Here is a 12,360-nt window from a genome sequence, read left to right on the forward strand (position 1 = left end):
GGATGGAGCCCTGACCAAGAATTGAATTGTGATCTCCTGGTTCATGTGATCTCACTGAACCACACTGGCTGGGCCTAACTCACTCCTGGACTCTGCTGGCTCAGTGGCTACTCCACCGTCCTCTTCCTTGACTCTTTTCTCATTGCCCTTTGGGCATAGAGTTAATTTTTGGCAACAGCTTTATTGAGAATGCAGTCACATACTTGCCCCTTTATAACTTAACATTCTGTGGTTTTAGTCTATTCAGAGGGCAACCATCTCCAGGCCATTGTAGGATCTTGTTATTACCTCAAAAAGAAGCTCTGTGCCTTTTAGCTATCACTCCCCAGTTCGCCCTCCCTCCAGCCCTGAGTAACCACCAGTCTGTCTTACATATTTGCCTATTTTTATCTTTTTAAAAATACTTTTAATGTCATCTTTATAGAATTCCAGAAGGGAAGGGAAAGAAGCTCATGAATTCAGTCAACATTCTTTCATGGGGAATTTTTGCCATGTATAAAAGAGTAAAATACCAATAACATTGTGCCTGTTCTCTATAATGCATTCTGAGGACTGACTGAAGGACCCTCTGACAGACATGGGAATTTTCCTCCTCTGTTTTCTCTCTCTCTTTCTCTCTCTCCCCCCGGCCCCCTCCCTCCCTCTTCCGTCCCCTCCTCCTCTCCCTGTCTCCCTCTTCCTTGTTTAATATCTCTGCCTGACTTGAACTTCTGATGTTTTGGAGCTGGGAATTGCCAAGCCCAGATCATTGGCCATCATGTCCTCTTGGCTTCTAGCAATTTTCAAGTGCTTGAAGAGTATTTGGTCGTTGACTTGGGAGCTGGAAGGTCTGCCTTTGAATCCAGCCCCCAAGTGTCTCAGGAGTTGAAGAAGTGGAGGCTGCGTGCTATGGTGCTGTGTGAAAGTAGTTGTTGCTTTCAGTGACTTCATAACTCTAGCTCTCATGCATATATTTACATAGCTCTCATGCTCTTTGGCGGGCATTTCTATGGGCAGTTTTAGAAAATGGATTTTTGGGGTCTGACTGAACCAGTTAGAGAGAGAAGACAGCCAAACATCAGCACTTGTTGTAAATGATGATGATTACATCGTGGTAATGGAGTCACACATTAGCAAGGTCTTTGGGATAGTCCTGAATGAGTGCTAACCATTCTTGGGGCTGCTACAGGGAGCCCTGTCCCCCATTCTGGACCTCTGGAATTCCTGTGTGGCTCCTGCTTTCACAGCTGCCTGGCCGTGGTCGTTCCCTCTCTCACCTCCAAGGCTGCCTCCCTTTTTCCCAGCAGGAAGGGTAGCCATTCAACTTTCCAGAGAACTAGCTGGCGATGGAAGATACCTCTACAACAAGACAAGAACTGCATAGCCCATTTTTGCTTTGACTTTTCTCCAAGCCCAGTCTGTCCATTGCTGTTTTTCTGTAGCTTTTCCTAGAATGTTGGTTTAGGACTTACAGTCAGCCATCTGTGGGGCCTGGTCTGGGCAGCTGCCAGTCAGCGGTGAGCATGCTCTAGAGGTGGGGGCTGGGCCAGGGTTAGGCAAGGAGCAGTGGGGATCACAGCCAGCCTTGGTTATGCTTGACTGGGAAGACCATTTCGAAATTAAGAAAAGGGTCATGGGACAGTCAGAAAGACATTGGAAGTATTTTGCTTTGCGAGTTTAAATTTTACTGCCATTTAAGAGGAAATTGCATTCCTTCCATGTGTGAACTCCAGGTGACCCTGCCAATGGCTGATCCCCAGAGGAGCCTGGGGCCACATCCACATTAGGACAAAGGCCATTCATTTTGAAATGAAATGAAGTGTAATAAGAAACCAGTGCCATTGCTCTGGGTGGAACCCAAGAATGCTCCTCTTCCTTTGGTCAAACCATCATCATCACCTCAAACTATTTCACGTTCTTTTTATTGTTGTTAATTCACGTTATTTTTAAAAATTTATTTTTCAATTACAGTTGACATACAATATCACATTAGTTTCAGGTGTACAATGTGATTAGATATTTATACACCTTACAAAGTGATCATCCGGTAGGCCTAGTACCCACCACCTAGCACCATATTTAGTTATTACAATATTATTCTATATAATAAAAGGCTAATATGCAAATTGAACGGTGGAATGACCGGTCGCTACGATGCACACTGACCACCAGGGGGCAGATGCTCAATGCAGGAGCAGCCCCCTGGTGGTCAGTGCATTCCCACAGGTGGAGTGTCGCTCAGCCAGAAGCCAGGCTCACAGCTGGCAAGTGCAGCGGCAGTGGCGGGAGCCTCTCCTGCCTCCACAGCAGCGCTAAGGATGTCTGACTGCCGGGGAGCGGGCCTAAGCTGTCAGTCGGACATCCCCCAAGGGCTCCCGGACTGCAAGAGGGTGCAGGCCAGGCTGAGGGACGCTCCCCTCTCCCCTCCCCACCGAGTGCATGAATTTCGTGCACCAGGCCTCTAGCTGACTATTCTCTTTGTTGCACTTTATATTCCCGTTGACTTTATAAGAAGCAATTTGTACTTCTTAATACCTTCACCTTTTTCATCCATCCCTCCATGCCTCCCTCCAATCTGGTGATCTACTTCACTTAAAAAAAATTTTTTTTTAATTTATTGATTATCTAGGGAAAAGAAGGGAGAGAGAGAAAGAGAGAAATATTGACTTGTTCCATTTATTTATGCATTCATTGGTTGACTCTTGCATGTGCCCTGACCGGGGATCAAACCTGCAACCTTGGCCCATTCGGATGACACTCCAAACAACCGAGCTACCTGTCCAGGCTGACCTAATTCACTTTCTTGTTTCAGAAACATTTATTCCATTTTCCTTTTTTTTTCTACTTTGTTTTATTATTTTAACAAATAAACAGAGGGAGAAAATATTTGAATGCCTATATGTTTGGTGCTTTCCATATAATTTGTTTTCACTTGCACAACACCCTATGATATGGCTATTATTATTAGTTCTCTTTTTTATTATTTTTTCTATTAGTTTTCTTTTATTTTTTAGTTCCTGTTTTAAAGATGAGGAAATTGAAGCTCTTCCTTCAGAAAAACCTGAGAAATGGATTCTTCATACGTGGCCGAAGCGGGTGTGTGTGTGTGTGTGTGTGTGTGTGTGTGTGTGTATAGCATCCTGGGTCAAGAAATATTGTGGCCCACAAGGAAAGGTGTACCCACAAAAGGGAGACTGAGGCAAAATAATGGCTGGCTGGGCTCTGACTGAGTGGGGTCCTTGAAATTAGGCCAAGGAGTTTGAACTTAATTTGAAAGGTAATTTGAGGATTTTTATTTTTTTTAAGAGAGGAAGAGAGAGGGAAAAACAGAGATATCAATATGAGAGAAACACATCGATTGGTTGCCTCCTGCATGCTCCCGACCAGGGCCCAGGCCAGGGAGGAGCCTGCAACCGAGGCACGTGCCCTTGACCACAATCGAACCAGGACCCTTCAGTCTGCAGGCTGACGCTCTATCCACTGAGCCAAACCGGCTACTGTGATTTGAGGATTTTTAATAGAGGGAGCGATAGATGTGATTATAGTAGAGCTTTAGAAAGACTGATCTGGCAAATCTGGCTGACAGGATGAAGAAAGCCAGGGTGTTATATTTATCTAGATGTAGGATGAGATGGTCCAAAACTAGAGGAGGGGTGGGGATTAAAAGAGGATGGATTCAAACTACATTGCCAAGGAAAATGGGCAGGCTTCGGTGAAAGGGAAGAGTTGGAGGTGAAATTGTTAAAGTGACTGGGAATAGCTGTCTGGAAAGAGGGAAGTAGATGGTGAGTTCAGTTGCAGATGTTTTAAACCAGCGGTTCTCAACCTGTGGGTCACGACCCTTTCACAGGGGTTGCCTAAGACCATCGGAAAACACATATATAATTACATATTGTTTTTGTGATTAATCACTAAGCTTTAATTATGTTCAATTTGTAACAATGAAATTGGGGGTCACCAAACATGAGGAACTGTATTAAAGGGTCGCGGCATTAGGAAAGTTGACAACCACTGTTTTAAACGATTGTAGGATATCTGGCAATAAATATCCCCCAGGCACTTTAAGTAAATATTTCAGGAAAAAACAAAATTTGATTTGAGTCTCTGAAGCAAGTGATTGTTATATGAAGTGTGGGTGTTTAGTGAATATAAATACCAGAACTCTAAAGTCTTAATATTGGATAATAACGTGTGTATATAGAAATGGCCTTTTAGAGGTTTTTAAAGAAATTTGCAGCCTACAATTGGACAGCTCAACTAATTGTTTTTTTTCCTCAGCATGTCTTCAATTAGTAATATTAGGTAGCATTTTTGCTGTTATTATTTTGTATACTCTTCATATAAAAATTAATTATAGCCCCGGCTGGTGTGGCTCAGTTGGTTGAGCATCATCTCATGTACCCAAAGGTCGCTAGCTCGATTCCTGGTCCTGGCACTTGGCAGGAGGCAGCTGATTGATGTTTCTCTCTCAAATCGATGTTTCTTTCTCTCTCTCTCTGAAATCAATAAAAACACACTTTAAAAATTAATTGTATATAGTTAAGATGGCAGGTTTTATGGTATGTGTATTTTATTACAATAAAAAAAATTAAATGTATATTTTACTCAGGCCCGGCTGGGTAGCTCAGTTTGTTAGCACATCGTCCTGATATGCCAAGGTTGCAGTTTCGATCCCTGGTCAGGGCACAAACAAAAATCAACTGATGAATGCATAAGTAAGAGTAACAACAAATCGATGTTTCTCTCTCAAATCAATAAATTAAAAAAAATGTACCTTGCTCTGTTTTCCTGTGTGTGGGCCATTAGTTACATTGGTTTTGTGATATATGTGAATTGTAGTATATGATTGGGAAATTATACCAGAAAGCAGTAGTTTCCATTTATGACTGCTCATGTTTTGAATGGCACAACCCAGTTACATTGCTATTGTGGAAGGAAAGTCTGGCCTTGTTATACGATACCTGAAGGATGGCAAGAGGGGTAAACGATTAATTTCCTTACACATGCCCATACAACCAAATCTTTAGGAGGGACCTAGTTTTTATAAGCTGTTGTTTTATAAATTAAACTATCAGTGATCGAGTTGTCATGTTGCCCATCATCGGGCAGAAAGAGAAACCAAATAATTATTTATCATGTTTGGCCACAGACTGGGTCTGGCTGTCATTGCTGAAGATCCTTTGACTCATTTTGTGTCCAGATAGCATGGAGAATGCAAACTTCGGGAAATTCTGTTTCTAATAAACTTCGGTTTAAAAGTTGCTAAGTTGTTTGCATTAGTCAGTGGCTGACCTTGAAGCAGCTCATTGGTAAGAGGATGAAACAGGAACCCAATGTCCACATAGCCAGAGCTGTTATTGAAACACTTAGGAAGTATTTCTTGTTGGTAGTGCCCTTCACCAATGTCCTTTGGAAGCAGAACGGTTGCAGTTCCCATCTTCTGCTCCTGTCAGCTCTTCGAATTTTAATTCTCCCCACCCTCTTCGCTATTCATCATTTCTGTCTTACTCACTTTTTATAAGATCCAAAATCCACATATTTTTAGATTTTCTCAGTCTCCACCTCATGTCCTTTTTCTGTCCCATAATCTCATCCAGGACGTCACATGACATCGAGTCCTCATGTCTCCTGAGGCTTCTCTTGGCTGTGACAGCTTCTCAGGCTTCCCTTGTTTTTCATGAGGGTACCTGGTCAGGTATTTTTGTGGAGTGTCCCTCCATTGGGATTTGTCTGATGTTTTTCTGGTGGTTAGGCTGGGATAATGTTTCCTAACATCACGTCAAGGGAACCTTCCATTCGTATGACTTATCACTGTTGGTGCTTACCTTGGTCACCTCGTTGAGGTAGTGTTTGTCTCCACTGTAAAGTTACTCTTACCTCTCCCCTTTCTCTAACTGTCCTCTTTGGAAGAAAGTCACTAAGGAGTGGGCATTAACTCACCTCCATAAGGGCGGGGCATTTACATAAGTATTTGGAATTCGCCTGCACAGAATTGTCTGCTTTTCCCCATTCAATCATTTCCATCAGTATGGACTCATATTTATTTTATACTTTGGATTATAATCTAATACTGTTTCATTTGTTGCTCAATTATACCAGCATTGCCCATTGGGAGCTCTTTCAGTTGACCTCTGTGTCTGTCCCTTTCACCTGCCCCTCACAACGTTACTTGTTTTATTTGTTTGTTTTGGAGCTCTTGCTTGCTTTCTGGCACCACCGGTGCTCCAGGCTCATTTTGTGCATTTTCTGCCCAATCCTGGAATCGCCATTTCTCCAGGACCCCTGATTCCTGTTAGTGGAGAATGGTGCTAGAAATGAAGAACTGGGTGCTTGGTAGTCCTCACTTTTTGGTATTTGCCATTAAAAAAACTTTTATTGAATTGAGAGAGAGAGAAACATCGATTTGTTGTTCCACTTATTTATGCATTCATTGGTTGATTCTTGCATGTGTGCTGACCAGGGATTGAATGCTCAATCTTGGTGTATCAAGATGATGCTTTAACTGATTGAACTACCCACTAAGGTGGTCTTTGCCATTTTTGGTCTTGGCACTGGTGCCAGGTTCACCTCCTCACGTGACTCACTTTCTTTTCTTATCTGCTCTTTCCACAAGATGTCCCAGATTTGGTTTTATAGTTATCAGATTTTTATTAAATTAAATTAATTAATTGTTATTATACTAGAGGCCTGGTGCACAAAATTTGTGCATGGTGTGTGGGTGTGTGTGTGTGTGTGTGTCCCTCAGCTTGGCCTGTGCCCTCTTGCAATCCGGGACCCCTCGGGTAGGGTCCCTAGGCCTGGCCGGCAATCAGGGCCTATCGGGGCTTACCTTCCCCGGCTGCCGGCAGCTGGCCCTGCCCCCACTGCTGCCCCCCTCTCCCCAGCCACCGGTTGCCTCCCTCTGTGGGCTACAGGTGTGGGGTGCAATCGCTTGGCTGGCCTGGGCCTCCCTCGGCGGGGTGATGGTAGGGCCCCCCAGCCAATCACATTGCACCTGCCTTGGCTGGCCAGGCGCCAGTACGTGTCATAGCGTGGTCGTCCAGATGGTCGTTCTGCTGTTCGGTCATTCAGTCGATTTGCATATTATGCTTTTATTATTATAGATTTTTGTTGTTAATCCTCACCCAATGATATATTTTTTCCCATTTATTTTTAGAGAGAGTGGAAAGGAGGGGGAGAGACAGAGAGAAATATCAATGTAGAGAGACACATTAATTGGTTGCCTCCCACAAGTACCCTAACCAGGTACCAAGCTGCAACTGGTATGTGCCCTTGACTGGAATCAAACCTGGAACCCTTCAGTCTGCAGGCTGATGCTCCATCCACTGAGCCAAACCATCTAGGGCGAGCTGTCAGATTTTTAGAAGTCTAGATCAATACAAAGTTATTCCTTAGATGGGGAGTGAGGCTGATTTTTTTTTGTTTTTAATGTGTTTTGGGTTCTATTGTTGACACTACATAGGAATCTGGGCATCAGTTTAGATTGAATTTGGTTCAATGATATTTTGGTCTGTGACTTGTATCTTTTATTTCAGTTTCCAAGAATTTTACATATTCATGAACCATAGGGAGATAATTAAAAACTTATTAAGTTTTGAGCATTTGGTTTCATCAAGGCAAAATAACATGGACAGGGAACTAGAGATTTGAGTTTCTCTTTCCTTGTTTACGGCCCAGCTGAGATCGGGGAGCCTGCCAACAGCCGTGAGGCGGTTACATGAAGGAGATAAGTAAAGTGTGGGCAACGGGGACAATATAAAATTCACATCTTCGGGATGTACTATCTCCTCCATATCTGTTTTTAAAATTAAATTTATTGGGGCAACATCGCTTAATAAAATGATATAGGTTTCAAGTATATAATTCTGATATAGCATCTGTATATTGCATTGTATGTTTACTACCCAAAATCATGTCTTTCATCACCACATATTTGACCCCCTTTGCTCTTTGCTCCCCCCATATTTGTCTTTTATGGGAAACCCTATTTGAGAACCACTTTCTTGCTGTTAAGTGTTAGTAAACTGTAAGCTGAGATGAATATACTCCTCTTTACGCCATGTCTCAAAACAGATAGAGGCATATGTTTTCTTTTTTGTTCCTCACATCACATTAATTATTGATTGATTTTTTTAAAAATTACCTAGAAGACTCAGAACTTAGAATTTGATATGGTTCTCGGGACCCCCTTGGAGAAAACTTACTTGCAAGGGTTCTGAGGATTTGGAGGAAGCAAGACTCTTGGGGGTCACCTTCTCTGACTTCCAGCCCGGCTAGGACTAGGATGGAGACAGCTTCGCCTTCTGCAGGGCACAGGGACTCCGAGTCCTTTCAGATGTGACTCAGCCAAGGTGGCTGCTGCTGCTCTTTGTGGGAAGTGGAGCACCTGCTGAAGTGCTGTGTCTACATGTAAATTTTCAATTTTGTTGTCGTTGGGTGGCAGAGGTCAGGTGAGGATGGTGCCATTGCGCCTCTGATCTGAGCAGCTCTTCTGTCCGCCTCTCTGGTTCTGACCTGGTGGGTCGTTTGTGTCTCAGCCTCTAATTTTGATTGTGACCAGGGCTCACATCTCAGCCCATGAGTTCTGTGATGGACAAGGTAAGCCCTGGCCTCTCACCTTGGCCCCTCAGTACCCTCCTCCCACTTGAGAGTGCTGCCCCTTAGCTTCTTTCCTTCTCTTGCTGAAATCCAGATGCTCTGTGATGAGGAAGGTTAATGATCACACACTGTTCTCCAGAATGCGGCCACCTGCTTGGCCAGCTAGGTCTCCTGGCTGCTTGTGGGATGGAAAGAGTGAGAACCTTCATTGAAATTCTCTGCCACTGGCCTCTCCTTGTTTGAATTTTACGCTTTCTGTGCTTTTTGTGTGGCATATTGAATTATGACAAGGCTCCCTCTAAATATCTAAGTATCAGCCTTCCCTCCTTATGTCTCTGGGGTTCGGTGTATGCTGTTATCCTCATTTTTTCAGGGGGAAAACTTTCCCACACAAAGAAGCCAGAGGGAGGAGGGGATGTCCGTGCTGGACCGGAACAGCACGGGAAGGCCTTGTGCCCTCCACCATTGTTAGTGCTCCTGTAGCTGGGACATTAAAAGCCCATTCTCTCCACCAGAGTTTGTCCACAGAAACTCATTCATTTTCGGATGCTGTATGGATGGGTTGTGTATGTGCTTGCTTATTAGTTAAGTAACAAGAGTGTAGGTCAGTAGATTATTCCATAGAGCTGCAGAAAGAAATAAATAGGAAATTCATTATCTCCTTCCATGCATTCATTTGTGATTTACTGGACAAGAATTTCTTTTACAACTAGTGAGCAAGCCATATGGAAGACAGTTTAAACTTTGTAATCAGTAACGCAGAAATTTGTATATAATGAACTGTCATTTTGCCGCCTTAGATGTCAGGTAATAAATATTTAAATGGGAGGGGGGGAGCATGATGCATTTAAAGTAACTAATGTATAATGGTGGCAACAACAATTGGTGGCGCCTTTGAGGAAATCATTTTGGCATTTCTGTTCATGTATCAGAAAAAAATGACCTGTGCTTAGCTCAGAATTTGGGAACTATTGCTTTCCTCTTTCCAGAGATTTATAATATTTGTTTGCACAGTACAGGCTGCCCTACCTGAGAGCAGTCTGCTCAGTGGAGAACAATCCAGCATTTACTCTTTTCGTCTCGTGTTAGTGGGAAGCCGAGTGGGTCCTTCAGAACGCTGTCTCTGCCTCGCAGTGTGTGAAATGCTGCCTGAGGGTTTCCAGTTTTTTCCTAAAGAAGGTTGTGTCGCTGACGTGACACAGCTGGGACTAGAGGAGGAGCAGGTTGGGAGGGAACATAAGGGCTTTGGTGAAAGTTTGACAGATGGTTGGGAGAGCCAAGCAGAATATAGAGCCAGCAACTGGGAAGGTGGCTCTTAAGGTAGTATTAGGGCTGAATGTAGAAATTAGTGAGTTCCGTGACTATATGTGATTGTCGTGACCAGAAGAACTGTGAGGTTGCCTTGGAGCAAAGGTAGATGAAGGTTTGAAGGGACCCCCCATGGAGAGGGGCACAGCCAGCGAGTCAGGGAGAAGCCAGCTCGTGGCAGTGCTGCGGAGTGCACGAGTGCACGGGAGGAAGGATGGTCGGTCGGCTGGAGAATGAAATGCAGCTGAAAGGCCACAGGTAACAGCATAAGCGCAGGGAACAAAGAAGGGGAATGGGCCCTTTGGGGAGTGTCCTGATACTTGCTGTATTTCATTTAGTAGCTTTACATTATTAAATTGCATCTAACTTTATTTTGAAATAATTTTTACTCCTAGAAAAGTTGCAAATATAGAAGAGTTTCTATGTTCTCTTTGCCCAGTTTTCCCTAGCTGCCTGGCATAGTTATAACACATCACAACTGAAAAAAATTATCATTGGTATAATACTGCTAACTAGATTACAAACTTGATTTGTTCTACAGAATATATACAGTTAGAATTTTGTTCTCCAAAGTAGCTTTGGTTAGTTCTTTTCTCCCCTACTCTCTTCAGCATGGTTATGTTGTTCACCTGTAATATAGTTAGGTTCTTTGTTCCCGTTGGTCTTTCATTTTGGGCCTTCCCTCATTTTTGGTTGCTTTTTCCCCCTCTCCAGTTTACATGCAGTAAATTCTCTGGGTTTTGACAAATGCAAACAAGTGTGTACCCACCCCCACAATTGTGATACAGAACAATTCCATCACTCCCCCCAATTCCTCCTGACAGCCTGGATTGGAGAGTGGATTGCAGGGGGCCAGGAAGGAGCTGGGAGGGGCAGGATTTGTCCCAGGGGTTGAGAACTTGACTTCGAAGGCAGCATGTTGGTGAGACAGCACCAAGGAAGAGTCACTAGGTGAAGGTTGAGGGAGGTCTTTTTATGCCAGCAGGTAGAGGTGATAGGACTGACCAAAGGCACAGGAGGAGGGTGACAAGCTCATGGAGGAGGATCAACTTGGACAGGCCAACTGCAGGACCCGACAAGATCTGTAGGAAGGAAGGGTGTGGAGAGAGGACCTGCCTGAGGCCTGTTGTCTTGGAGGTTGACTGCAGGAAGAAAAAGGCCAAGGCGTGCAGGAGGTAAGAGGAAAAGATTAGAAACAGCCCCTGTCTCCTGGCAGGGTGGGAGTTAATACTGAGGAGAAGAGGACTGTGGAGCTTAAGTGACACTGAGGACTCCCAGGGAATACGGAGCAGGGATTTGCACAGCCTTCTCTGGAGGTTTTCTTGGCAGCTGCAGAACCCAAGGGGACAAAGCAAAGGCTCTCTTTATGGCTGAGCTTTTGTTTAGACCTATGAATGCTTGGAGCTGGGGTGGGGTGGGAGGGGGGGGGTGAGAAGTAAGCCAGGAATTGCAGGTTGAGCTGTTAAGGCTGAGGGGTGTGTAGGGATCATTTGCTGTGGTGGCCTGGTCCCCTCAGGAGAATGATGGACAGAGGAGGGCAGGGGAGGTTTTGAGGTAAGAGTGAACAGCCACAGGGAAGGGCTGGGCTGGTTTTATTCTTGTGTTTCCCAAGGTTGTGCCCTGCTTCCATGACTCTGAGTTTATATTTCCAGAAGCAGCTTGAACTTTCACATCAGTTCTATTCCAATCAGGAATATTAGGTATTAGCTGAGGAAGAACACGCCTGACCTTGCTGAGGTATCTGTATATGATAGGTGCTGCCATCAGAATCTAGTAATGTCTATTTACTAAACAAGTAGATGTCTATTCTGGCTCACAGCAATTGTATTTACTAATTTATTTTCTTTTTAATTTTTAATTATTGCTTTTTAGAGAGAGAGAAACATCCATCTATTGTTCCACTTGTTTATGCATTCATTGGTTGACTCGTGTATGTGCCCTGAATGGGGTTTGAACCCGAAACCCTGGCATATTGGAACGATGCTCTAAACAACTGAGCTGCCAGGCCATCTTTACTAATTTCTTGTTAATGCATACAGAATTAACAAAATGCATATTCTGTTCATTTCATCTATGTACGAGCTGTCTTCACAGATGGTGTGCTACCATGCGTATGCTGTTTAGAAAATGTTCTTCTGCCCTTGGGGGCAGTGTAATTAGGTCCCCACCCATGGGGCTGGAAGATGATATGATGTGTCACACAGTTCTTTGCACACCTACAAAGTGTTCGCTGATTGTCAAGATTCACTCAAGGTCTGATTGGTGTGGAGGACAAAAGATAAAATGAGCACTTTCTTTGCCATTTGTCACTTGGTAGGGGCCTTCAAATGACATGTAATTCTTATATTCCATCCATAGTTCCATTTATTATTGCTTATTCCTCAAAACTATCCACACTTAGACATTCATGTATGTATATGTATGTGTTTGTATTATTATTATTATTATTATTACTAGAGGCCCGGTGCACAAAAA

At 43.7% G+C, this 12,360-nt stretch overlaps 1 protein-coding gene across 6 annotated transcripts in view; it reads left to right on the forward strand.

Annotated features, from left to right (window-relative positions):
* ZNF532 (zinc finger protein 532) overlaps nucleotides 1-12,360 on the forward strand; it is a 103,054-nt gene that overhangs the window by 32,470 nt on the left and 58,224 nt on the right. Inside the window, exon 1 of one of the 6 annotated variants that reach the window (XM_005875285.2) lies at nucleotides 10,964-11,060. The exons of the other annotated variants lie outside the window; for them this stretch is intronic. The gene's annotated coding sequence lies outside the window, so the exon portion shown is untranslated. Of the gene's footprint in view, nucleotides 1-10,963; nucleotides 11,061-12,360 lie in introns of those variants that run through there. 6 annotated transcript variants of the gene reach the window in all.

This window comes from Myotis brandtii, unplaced genomic scaffold (assembly GCF_000412655.1).
Source record: "Myotis brandtii unplaced genomic scaffold, ASM41265v1 scaffold457, whole genome shotgun sequence".
Taxonomy (NCBI): Eukaryota; Metazoa; Chordata; class Mammalia; order Chiroptera; family Vespertilionidae; genus Myotis; species Myotis brandtii.